Source organism: Monodelphis domestica, chromosome 1, assembly GCF_027887165.1.
Source record: "Monodelphis domestica isolate mMonDom1 chromosome 1, mMonDom1.pri, whole genome shotgun sequence".
In the NCBI taxonomy this organism is placed as follows: Eukaryota; Metazoa; Chordata; class Mammalia; order Didelphimorphia; family Didelphidae; genus Monodelphis; species Monodelphis domestica.
Window position 1 is genome coordinate 41,494,043 of NC_077227.1, and position 12,697 is coordinate 41,506,739.

Here is a 12,697-nt window from a genome sequence, read left to right on the forward strand (position 1 = left end):
AAGGAAATTCATAGCTTACTATAATCCTCTAGCTATAGCACATTCTTCCAGTTCATAATCTAATTCCTAGAAAAAGCTTACTTTCTGTCTCATTCCTCTATCCTCTGTATTCAAACTCTTCATGAATGCTCTCTCCAAGGTTACCAACAAAACCTTAACTGCTAAATCCAATGACCTTTTCTCATTCCTCATCCTTTTTCACCTCTGTTGTTTGATATTGTTGACCACCCCCTTTGAGATCCAGATACAAGGATTTCTTGTTTTTTTTTTAAACCATATGTTTTAAGTATAATGTAATTACTTCCAATGGCATAAAATAAATTGGTTTATTTTCTGGAAATATTAGATTAATATATTGTTGAGGATCAATAAATCTGGGAATATCATATATCAATTCTATCAATAGTCTCAAATTCCTTTCATTGGCATAGCAATCTATTATCTACATAACGATTAAACAATTCATCATATTATCCAAGCACAACATTTACACTTGACATGATTTCCCTAGAGTTTCCAGCCTCATCAGGATCATTATGGTAATACCAAGATGAGGCCAAAGAAAAACTAGCCATATTCTCTTTTTAGTAAGTTAACAGTCATTTAGCATGAGATCCACTCAGCTAAGAAACACATTTGAGTGCCCTATTAGGTTCTAAACTTCTTGGCCTTATCAATTACTAACTGGACCAGGAAAAATAAAATAGCAGAAAATGAAAGCTATTTCAATGCTCTTAATCCACCATTTGCCAATGTATGTTAGGCTTGTAGTCTTAGAAAGTCTGCCAAGATCTTATGTCTCCAAAGATCAAGAACTGAACTGGGTTACAATCTATAAACAAATGTTCCGATATATTAGTTTCTGAAGGCTAAGTAAAAATTCCACTGTGTTTATTTTTGCTAAATTACACATGTAAATGTGCTATCTCCTCAACAAGGAGCTCCACTCTTCATGAACAGGCACTGCATCTTATCTATTTTTGCATCATTTTTCTCCTCAGTGCTTTGCACAGTGCAGGTGTTTAGTCAATATTGACAATAAGTCAAATGAATTACAAGCAAACAACAGAAGTCTTCGTCACTTAATCTAAGCCATAGTCTCATCAAGGGCAATAATACTTGCACTACTTACTTTACAGGTTGCTATGAGGAAAGCATTTTGTAAATTGTCAAGTTTGGACCTGAGTTATTAATATTGTTTCATGAGAACACTCCTACTTGTCCTTTTTGGCATATATCAAGTGATTAATAAATGCTTATTGATTATCTAAACCAGGGGTCCCCAAACTTTTTACACAGGGGGCCAGTTCACTGTCCCTCTGACCGTTGGAGGGCCAGACTATTAAAAAACCTATGAACAAATCTGTATACTGCTGTCTGGGATAGCAAAGGCTGCAGCGCTGACTGTGATGGGCCTGTCACACACTTTGCACAGGCCCATCACCGCCACCACTATAATGGGCAGCAAGTATATACAGTGCGGAATCCCCTCCCCCAGATCACCACTCACCATGCTGACCACATGATCATTGAGCCGCCACATGATCCTTTGTGCGGCACCTCCTTCTCATTCAGTTACTCTCAGAACAAGGCACCACACAAAGGATTATGTCACTGGAAGTAGTACTGTACATGAGCAACACCATGCTTTGCAGTGCTACCACATACAGTGCTCCTCTCACTGACCACTAATGAAAGAGGTGCCCTTTCTGGAAGTGTGGTGGGGGCCAGATAAATGGCCTCAGGGGGCCGCATGTGGCCCGCAGGCCGTAGTTTGGGGACCCCTGATCTAAATAAATGATATCTCTTCAGCACAGGTCAAAAACAGGAGGGAGGGGCTGAAATCTACAACTCAGGTAATCAATAGAAACAATAACTTGTCACAAAGTGGAAGTAGAGACTTCTTAGCTGTGGGACTCTGTCCCTTACCTCCATTACCTCCAAATCACTTAACCTCCATTGCCTAGCCCTTACCACTCTTCTGCCTTAAAACTAATGTATAGAATTGATTCAAAGAAGAAAGTAAGGGTTTAAAAATAACAAAAACAAAAGTGGGGGTAGAGGAAGATACACACACATGTACTTATATGTACATGTATATGTACACTTATATGTTTAAGTACATATACTCTGGTATTAAAAACTCACTAGGTCTAGAGCCCTAAGAGTGTTTCTCAGCAATTATTCTACCAGTTATTTTTTTTTTACCTTCTAACACTAGAGCAGAGCAGCAGAATCCTCAACTACATTGAATGACAAAGCTCAAACTTTCCTGAAATAAGGGATTAACCCAGATAAAATCTAATCCTGCTATTCTAATAGCACTGCTTGGTTTTGTATTTTAATGCTCATAGAACATGGTCACAGGTCCAAATGCTTATAAATTGCACTTTAAAAACAATTAGCTAACCTTTAGGCATTTCTAACATTTCTCTAGAGAAAATAGAACTGTGGGTAGATAGGGTTTTCTCTGGTTGTAAAACCAACTGTGTGATTTGGGATAAATTGCTCTTTGCTTCAGTTTTCTCATCTGTATAATGAGAGAGCTGGATTTGATGACCTCTAATGTCTCTTCTACCTTTAACTCTATGATCCTATAATCCAAGATATACTGCAAAAAGTCTGAGGTTTAAATCAAACCAAAAAAGAAAATTCTAGCCAACGTGTCTATGTGAATAATACAAGAAGAGCCGGAGAGCTCCCCAAAGGGAACATCCCCAAATCACACAAGATTTTAAAAATATGGCCCTCAATGGCAGCTAAGTGGCTCAGTGGATATTGAGTCAGGTTTGGAGAAGGAAGGTCCTAGATTCAAATCTGGCCTCACACACTTCTTACCTCTTCACACACCCTGGGCAAGTCACTTAATCCCAACTGCCTAGCCCTTTCCACTCTGCTGCCTCGGAACCAACTCTTAATATTTATTCTAAAACACTAGATAAGAGTTTTTTAAAAAGTTACCTTCTAAAATGGAATAGTTAATAAATTTTAACACTAACAATTTATAACAATGTAATTGTTAAAAAGTATTAACACAAAATGGATGAGATTAGCAAAAGTAGAACACAATGCAGGAAAAAATTCTCTCCTAAGAGTTGATCTATAGATGAATCTCATGTCTTAATGTCTAAGCTCAAAAGGGTCTTTTGGTTTGCATCTATCTGACTGCAAATTTTGTGAGGCCAGAGATATTAGCTTAAATAAAATCTTACTGTTATACCAGCTAGTGTGATCTTCTGTATACCAAAAGTGCTTGACGAATGTTTGTAGAATTGTATTAAATATATATATATATATATATATATATATATATATATTTTTTTTTTTTTTTTTTCATCTTGGAGTCAATACTGTGTATTGGCTCCAAGGCAGAAGAGTGCTAAGGGCTAGGCAATGGGGGTCAAGTGACTTGCCCAGGGTCACACAGCTGGGAAGTGTCTGAGGCCAGATTTGAACCTAGGACCTCCTGTCTCTAGGCCTGGCTCTCAATCCACTGAGCTACCCAGCTGCCCCCCCCGTATTAAATCTTATTAAATTGAAATTGAAATTATTATTATAGGCTCCCCAAAGGCAGGAACTCTTGTCATTTTTCTTCTTCTCTCCTTAGCACCCAGTATAGTGATTTGCACATAGGAGATGATTAATAAATGCATAATGAATTCAACTGAATCTTAGTTTGATACCTTCTTTCCATGAAGATATGGAAATTTTATCTGGACACAAAACTGGTAATGTATAGCCATTAGGGGGAGCCATACACCCAGTTGGTTCCTATGGACCTTCAGTACAGGGCTAGCCCTAATTTTAGTTGTGAACAGGTAGCAGTGCTTCATAAGGAAAAACTACTAAGCCTAAGCCATTACCAAAGTTCACCTACTAGATATATTGGGGAAGAATCTACCCTCAATCTAGATTTTAAGAGGCAAGATTGCTGGAATGGGCCTGTCAGACCATTTGACCTATATTAGATATTGAAGTCAAGATCCCTTTAACAAATAGTCCAATTACAAGGGCAAGGGCCATGTGTTTTTCTTCTCCAAATTCCTACATTAAGAAAGAAACAGGGCACTTAGATATATTTATAGGTAGATGAAGGCAGGAGGGAAAGAATAGGATAGGTCGGGACCTTGAGAAGTAGGAGAGAGAAAGGGATAACAACCAGCTGAAATCCGGAGAATATTTCTGCAGTCACTTAGGGAGATAAGAAAATGCAAGGCTAGAAGTTATGAAACTAATTTGCCAATTTAAGATTCACAAGACACTTTCCTTACTGAGGATCCAAGAGATGGAACAGTTTTTCCAAGATCGCACAGGTAATAAGTACAAAATTGGATTCCTGTCAGCTTTTCTGATTTTACTTTCAGCACTCGTAACACTATACCCAGAAGGAGCCAGAGCTGAGTCAGGAGACTTAGTTCAATTCCCACCTCCCTCAACCTCTCAAAGCATTTGCTCACCTGTAAAATGGAGATAATGCCTGCATTGTCTACCTCATAGTGTGGGGAGGAAAGCACTTTTGCAAACCTTCAGCCACTAAATAAACGTGAGATATAATGATGATGGTTGCAGCACACTTCTATACCCTCTATAACCAGTGGGGACCAAGGATGGGATCTGAGCTTTCCCCAGTAGTTTGAGTTAGTCAACAAAGCATAGGTATCTCCTAACTCATGTCATGTAACCCCTTCTTCCTTCTTTCCAGAATCTCCATTTAGGGGACCAGTCATCCCTCTTTACCACCATACCCCTGTCCAGGTACCTCCTTCTGCCTCCCAGGCCCCTTTTCAGCTCCCCTTTAATGCACTCTCTTTCTTTTGGCTTGAATTGTATTTCCCTGTACTTAACACAGAGCCAAGCATAAATGCTTACTGACTGCCAGCATTGACTTGGGATGGCTGTCTCTCATCTTTGAGGATCAAGTCAACCTGGTTCTTAGGCAACTAGTTCCTTCAATCAGGAAAGGGGCCTCCAAAGACACACTAGCTTTTCCTCTACTTTCCATTTGCTAGGGTGGGCTGCCCCTCAGAAGGTAACATTTAAAGGGCACAAAAATGCCTTTGCAAATGGTGCGCCACAGGGCCTCTCCTTAACAAAACACACTGCTAATGAAGAAAATCCACCAATGCAAAATCTACAAAACAAACTTCAGGCTACTCCAGAGAACAGGAGAAATAGATGTAGAAAATAGGTCTCCTTTCTCTTCCAGAAACCAGATGGGAAGATCATGGAAAAAGGAGGCATTCTCCAAGCTCCAGGAAGGGCTAGCTACCATATTAGGCCCATTTCTCTACCACAGACATGACCCTTCCATTCAGCCCAAGATTTGGCTCTCTGATGCTGGGATAGAACAACCAAATCCCCTTTTCTGCCTATGAGACCTAGTCCAGACAAGAGTTCTCCCTCTCCTGTTCAGCCCTGAAGTAATACAAAAAGCTACACAGAACCAAAGGAATGATTTTCAGGAAAGTATCCAAAGTCTCAGTTGCATATGGCAGGCAAGCAAGTCCTCTCCGTGGATGTCATTTGGAGGGAACTTGCCTGAGTACCCTAGAGAACAAACAGACCTCTGTGTGTCTCCTCTCTCCTTATCTCCACCACCTAGATTCCTTAGTTTGCATCAAAGCTCAGATTAAAGGACACATCTTCCAACAAGACTTTCTTGAATCCCCCCCCCCACTCAATTTATATCATACTTAATTTTGTTTAGTTTGTATATTTACACAGTATGTTTATACATGTACACCTGTGATGAGCTATTGTCCCTGATAGAATCTAAGAGGTCCAGAATGGTTTCATTTTTGGGGTCTGTATCCCCAGAGCTTAGCACAGGGACTTGGCACATGGTAGATACTTAATAAAGCTTATTATTGTGCTTATGCAAACATTCCTGTATGAAATGGAAGATCACTGGTTCAGTAATAGCACAAATTTAGACCTGGAAAGGCCATTAGAAGTTGTCAATTCCAACCTGTTTATTTGATGGATGAGGAAACAGATACAGAGAAGTGATGTGCCTATGTACAACTGAGATTTGAACTCTGGACTTCAATCCCCACAAGCCCTTGCTCCACTTCCCCAGAATGCTTTGTAATCTCACGCAATTCTGAGGTGGGCCGAGATGGAGGAAGGATTTAAGCTAATGGCAAAGGCTTTTGGTCTTGTTTTGGACTTCCGTTTTGGAGCAGACATGGCTCTTTCCATAATGTAGGTGAGGTCTTGTCTAGGCCTCTGAGTGGACAGGGGTATTGACCACAGGGGTTTCATAGCAGGAGAGAGAGAGAAGAAACAGATTTTTCAAACAGGAACCTAAAAAGCAATGGGCTGTTTAAAAGGATACCTTTTGACTCTTCTGGTAATTTCATTGACTTCACCTACCTGTCAGGGAGCAGACTCAGTCCAAAGATTCAACTTTGGAGGGGCAAATGGGTGGCTCAACAGACTGAGAGCCAGATATAAAGACATGCAGTCCTGGGTTAAAATCTGGCCTCAGATACTCCCCAGCTGTGGGGCCCCAAGCAGATCGCTCAGACCCCATTGCTTAGCCCTTACCACTCTGCCTTTGGACAATAGACATTTAAATGGATAAGAACCCAAGGAACTTAAAGGCTATATTTTGAGGCATTTCAGACTCCAATGGTTTATAAAAATCTCTGTATTCTATTGCATTTTTTGTTTAAGGTTTAACTTTGTGATGTTAAGTTCATATATTACTGGATTCAATATTCTCTTACACTGAAGGTTGATTGAATTTATTTTGAATGTATTGAGTTTTGAAAGTCTGTTGTTTTTCCCCTATAACTGTGCTGAAAAAATATTATTGAATAAGCCCATATATGAAAAAACAGCCTTTATATTTTGACTTTGTAAATTATCACATAGATGGACTTCAGAACTGGTTACAATTGCTAGAACAACCTTTGGAAAATTTAATGTGCTAAATATCTCAAATGATTTTAAGGGTTTTTTAAATATGATTTTTGGAATTTTTTTTTAACAATCTCTGGTTATTTTTGCCTGCCCCTACTGCAAGGTAAGGCCAATAGTAGCTGAAGTGAAATACATTTTATAACCCCCAACGTTCCCGCATTTCTAAATATGTGAATGGAAGTTGGGGCAGTTAATCTCAGGGCAATTGTACCCCTAAAAAGCCTCCAAGATAAAGGAGCACCCCTTTATTTATGCTCTTCAGCTTACTATTTTACTTGCACCAGAATGATACAGAGATTTCTTGATTATGTTCTTAACCCAAGATGAGTTTTACTTTGTTTAAAAATATATGTTTAAATACCAAGGTTGAAAGATTGCTACATTTGTAAGAACTTGTGACAAATATCCATCAATTCATAGGCTTTTAAATGTCATGCAACTTATGTAAAATGTGAAAGTGTGTTTGTTTGCTATTGTAATTAATTGGGCTATTGAGAATTTTGGGGATATTGATACTACATATTTGTACTACTGTTCAATTCATTTGCCTTCTACTCATAGTGATCATGGCCAGATACAAAGAAGAAATGGATCTCATTTTTGGTGAGAAAGCCTTGTAATCTTTATTTTCTTAGCTGACACAGAGTGTCAATGATTATAAGCTATATTTTTGAATTTTTAAAGCTCTTTTTTATTATATTTTCCTTGCATGTGCAATATCCTATTTGTTTTTTATTTAATTTTTTCTCTCCTTTTTATATTTGAAGCACATGTCACCAGTATTAAGATTTTATTTAACCTTTTGATTTTTCAGTACTATAAGTTTGAAATACATTTGTCAGAGAATGCCCCAAAAGGCTTGTGACTATAAAAATGATGCCACTAATTATTTAATAAATTATGGGACTTTGCTTAATGATTCTGTCTGATTCCAGGACAAGATATACACACAAGAGCCATTGCGCAGAGCCAAAGAAAAGCCAATCCAGGATGGATTGATGCACTCCCAGGCCAATACAAAGGTCTTGAACCTAGTGTGAAGACTCGAGGTTACTATGTTTAACATGTGTTAAGACATAGGCTTTCCTTGTGTCCACACTCACTCTGAAAATACTCACAGGCGAGTATCCCCGAAACCTTGGCTCCTATAATCTGGTCCCTTCCTTTTCTGCCTCTCATAGTGTGGTACCTTTTTGTAGTCCTGGCTACTGACTGGGTAAATGCATTATTGCTTAGATCATTTTGATTGGGCCCTGATAGAAGGACCTGTTATAGATTTATTTTTCTTTTACTTGGAATTTTTACACATAAGACTTTGATAGTCTATATTTTCATCCAGAAATTTTTCTTTTCTTTTGGATTTTTCTGATGTTTTTGTTAATTTCTCTTACCAATTGATTCATATACCTCATACCTCAGCCATGCATCCCTAAGTGATTCTGTTTTTTAAATCACCCTCTTAACAGGGGGAATATAAAAAAATGTTATTATTTAAATTGCAAAGTTTAAATTCCTTTTGAGAAGAATTTTAGGTAAAGAAGATGCTACCTCTCTGAATCCAGAACTGAACTGTTGGAGAAGCCACCATGAAGAAGCCTCCAGACCACAAGCTGCACAAAAATGAACTTTGTGTGGTTGATTGAACATTTATTTGTATGTATACTTTCATGCCAAAGGGGACTGCCCCTAACTGGCTTTTTGTCAATGCGTTCAGCAATTATTGGTTTTGTTCTTTTTTTTCTTATCCTCAAATTATTGTAATCTTTAAATTGATTATGAGGATCAAATGGAGGAATGTAAAATTTAGATTTGAACTCTGGACTTCAATCCCCACAAGCCCTTGCTCCACTTCCCCAGAATGCTTTGTAATCTCATGCAATTCTGAGGTGGGCCGAGATCAAGGAAGGATTTAAGCTGATGTCAAAGGCTTTTAGTCTTTTTTTGGACTTCTGTTTTGGAGCAGACATGGCTCTTTCCATAATGTAGGTGAGGTCTTGTCTATGCCTCTGGCCTAGGCACATTTTCCTTATCCTGTATTTTCTTTAACCCTTAATCCTTAATAAACCTCTAAAAAAAAAAATAATACTCCTTGCAGAGAGAAACTAATTTCTACCTGCCTCAGTCTCCCCTAAATTTTAACTGTTACACCTAGGGCCAAACAGCTAGTAAACATCTGGAACAGAATTTGAAACTAGGTCTTCCTAATTCTACCATATTTCCTCCCAGAAAAGGTTTCTTCCAAGAAGTTTAGATGGAGGAGGAAAGTGACAACAGCATAGTGATTTCAATACACTCTTAATCTGTATGGCAGATCCAGTAACTCTTAGAAACTTAAGGGTGTTTTATAAGCATTAGCTCAGTTTGTCCCAGGGTAAGATGACAATACATTGTTTTTTCCAATTTACAGATGCAGAAACTTAAGTACAGGTTAAAAAAAAAAGGAAACTGCCTGGAGAGAGATATAAATGCAAAGAAATGGTAAAAAATGAAAATGAGTCTGGGTGTCTCCTATGAAACATGCTACATAGGGTAAAGATAACCCAATAAAGGCCCAGAGGGGAAAGAAAGGCATCCCTAAATCAAATAAAAGACAAAGCTGATGTACAAGATTTTTTGACTCAGAAACGGGAGTTTTGGCAACCATGAGAGCTGGCGAGAAGATAATTTTAGACTATTCCTTCTTCATCTGCACCATCTTGACTCCAGACAGATCTTGAACCTTCAACTTTTCTTTTGCTTAATTTTTTCTCTCTTCATTCCCTCCTTCAACTCTCTAAAATAACTTGCTCATTTCACAGGTGAGTGACTAATCTAGTCCCTGATTTTACAGATGATGATACTAAGCTAACAGATACTTAGATTCAGAGTTGTTTACCTAGCTGAAAACTCCTCCCCCTGCTACCATTACTCACTCTTATCCCCATTAACCTCTGCTCTACCCCTCCTCAGGACCCACTCTGCTCAACCTTTCCATTGGGCCTTCAGGAATCCTGCTTCTACTAATAACAAATTTCCTTTCATTCTGCACTTCTTCCCTCAAACCCATTTCATCTTCTTGTATTCATGGACTGCTGATTCCCTTCCGAAGACATGAAATCCTTGCTTTCTCCAGGTTGAGAACCTTATCTTTGCCCAACAACACTCTAGACCAGAAGAGAGGTATAAGGCAGACTCCTTACTCTTCACTATCTTTCCAAGATGCAATTCTGCCATTATCATCAGCATCATTCTCCCTTCTTTTGCAGTTCAGCCCTCGGGCCTCAGTCTTCCTCTGTATCCCACCCCCTTCTTGACCTTATATGTGGAGGTTTCAATGACCCTTCCAACAGACTTCTCAGCCCATCATCCTCAATGATCTCATGGTCTACATCATCAGTTCAATTCTATTACCCACAAGGACAGGCTTACACTTGAACTCATCAATCACAAATGTGCTGCCCCAAGGTTCCCAAACTCTGAAATTCTTCTCTTTGATTGTTCCCAAAGCCCACTAATGTCTTCAGTTCCCTCCACCCACCTCCCAGTCTACCTCTAGACTCCTATTTCTCCCTTCATAGCCCTGATCATATAGTAAACCACTATGCATAGCTCCACACTACAAATCACTTGCCCCTTGTCCTTTTGACATTTATGTCTTGCCAGACCCCAAACCTCTTATCACCCAACTTTTTTGGTTCCTCTCCTTGTGCTGATGTTACTAAAGAGAACTACAGAACTAAACATTAGATCAACTACAAATCTCAGCTGGGCCTTTCCCACTATTCTCTGATCCTTCTATTTTTCCCCAGTGGCTGCTCCTAACCTTCTCTTCTCTCCTCCTATCCCATGACCTCTCTCTCATCTCTCCTCTCAACAATCTGCTTCTTCCTTTAGTAAGGTGAAGTCATCAAAACAAAAAACTTTCCTAAGTCCTATTCTAGACCTTAAACCCCCTCCCCTCGATCCTTAACTACTTAGTTAAAATCTCTGAAAAGGTAACCCTTCTTTTCGTCAAAGTCAAGCCCTTCCTGTGTCTTTAAGTCAATTCAATTCAAGAGTATCAGACAGTTAAGAGACTTTGTGTTTGCTGCTGGGGACACAGAGACAAAATGAAAAATTACTCCTGCCCTCAAGAACTATATATTCTACTTGGGGATACAATCTTCAGTTTCTCCTTATCAACCAGCTACTTCCCTCACACCTTGGTCTCCCTAATCTTTAAAAAAAAAAAAACAACTTTCATTTGAACCTACTATCTGATAGCATTGTTCTCTTTCATAGACAAATTCTAGAAAAAGTTTCCATGCTCACTATTTCCTCACCTCTAAAACCCTTGAAATGTGATTCACTACCTCACCACTTCTATCAATAAATCAACCAACAAACATTTATTTAGCACCTACAAGGTGACAGGCACTGGAATATAAAAAGAATAAAACAATCTCTGCTTTCAAGGGACATGCATTCTGCAGAGACAATAAGCACTACAGAATTAATATAAAGAAAACAAATATGATGGAGCATGGGAGAGAAGGCATTAACAGTTGGAAAATCAGGAATCAGGAAAAGCTGTGTGTAGGAGGCAGTGTATAAACTGTGTCTTAAAAGAAGAGAAAGATTCTCATAAAGGGGGAGGTAAGGAGAAAGTGCTTTCCAGATCAGGGGAGAAGGTGTGCCCCAAACAGTATAAAGGCACAAAGATGGAAGATGGAGTGTGTGTGTGAGGAACAGAGAAGGTCAGCTGGGCTACACTGAAGAATATGAAAAGGGGAGAAGGGTACAGTTAGACTTGAATGCTAGGTTGGGGTCAGGTTGTGAAGAGCTTTAAACTTAAACAAAGACATTTGTAATTTATCCTACAGGAATAAAACCAACTCCTCACCAAATGCCAACAATTTTTAGATTTTTTTCAGCCCTCATTTGCCCTGACCATGCTGCTGACCAGTCACCCTCTGGATACTGGCCACTTTTTTCCTGTCTATTTCTCTGACCATTCTTTTTCACTATCTTGCTGATTTGTATGTGTATACCCAGAACTTAACACATTGCAAGTTCTTAATAAATACATTCTTTAAACATGTGATTTATCACTTGTTTATCTGGATATATGATTTGGGGTTTTGGTTGTAAAGGATTACTCTTTTACAAAAATGAATAATATGGAAATGGGTTCAAGTGATAATATATATGTATAACCCAATGGAATTGCTTGTTAACTCTGGGATGGGGGAGACATGAGGGGAGGGAGAAAACATGAATCATGTAACCATGGAAAAAATTTAAAAATAATTTTAAAAAGTAAAAATAAATGCTTTTTCTATCTCCACAACAAATCTTTCATTCATACTCTTTTTGGGGGGAAGAAGGAACAAATGGGGTTAAGTGACTTACACAGCTGGGAAGAGTCTGAGGCCAGATTTGAACCAAGGATCTCTTATCTCTAGGCCTGGCACTTTATCTACTGTGCTACCCAGCTGCCCCCATTCATGCTTTTTTTCTACACTTCTATACTTTTATATCTTGCCTGGGTCACTGCAGTAACATCCTAAGTAGACCCCTTTCTTCTCCAATGTATCCAATGAATAACTGCGAAAAGAACACTCTGTGAAGCACAGAGGTGACCCTATCACTTCCTTGTTCAAAAATCACTTGATCTCCTCGAAGAAAAATGTAACCTCTGAAGTCCTATAGTGCTCCTCCTTTAGCAGAGCGAATCCTCCCGGCAGCCATCACGAGACACAAGTAGCTTCTCCTGAACCTGACTTTTCTTCTCTTACATCTCCCAGCTCCT

The 12,697-nt window shown here is 38.9% G+C and overlaps 1 protein-coding gene across 2 annotated transcripts in view; it reads right to left on the reverse strand.

Annotated features, from left to right (window-relative positions):
- CRTC3 (CREB regulated transcription coactivator 3) overlaps nt 1-12,697 on the reverse strand; it is an 87,390-nt gene that overhangs the window by 63,575 nt on the left and 11,118 nt on the right. The window lies entirely within an intron of this gene.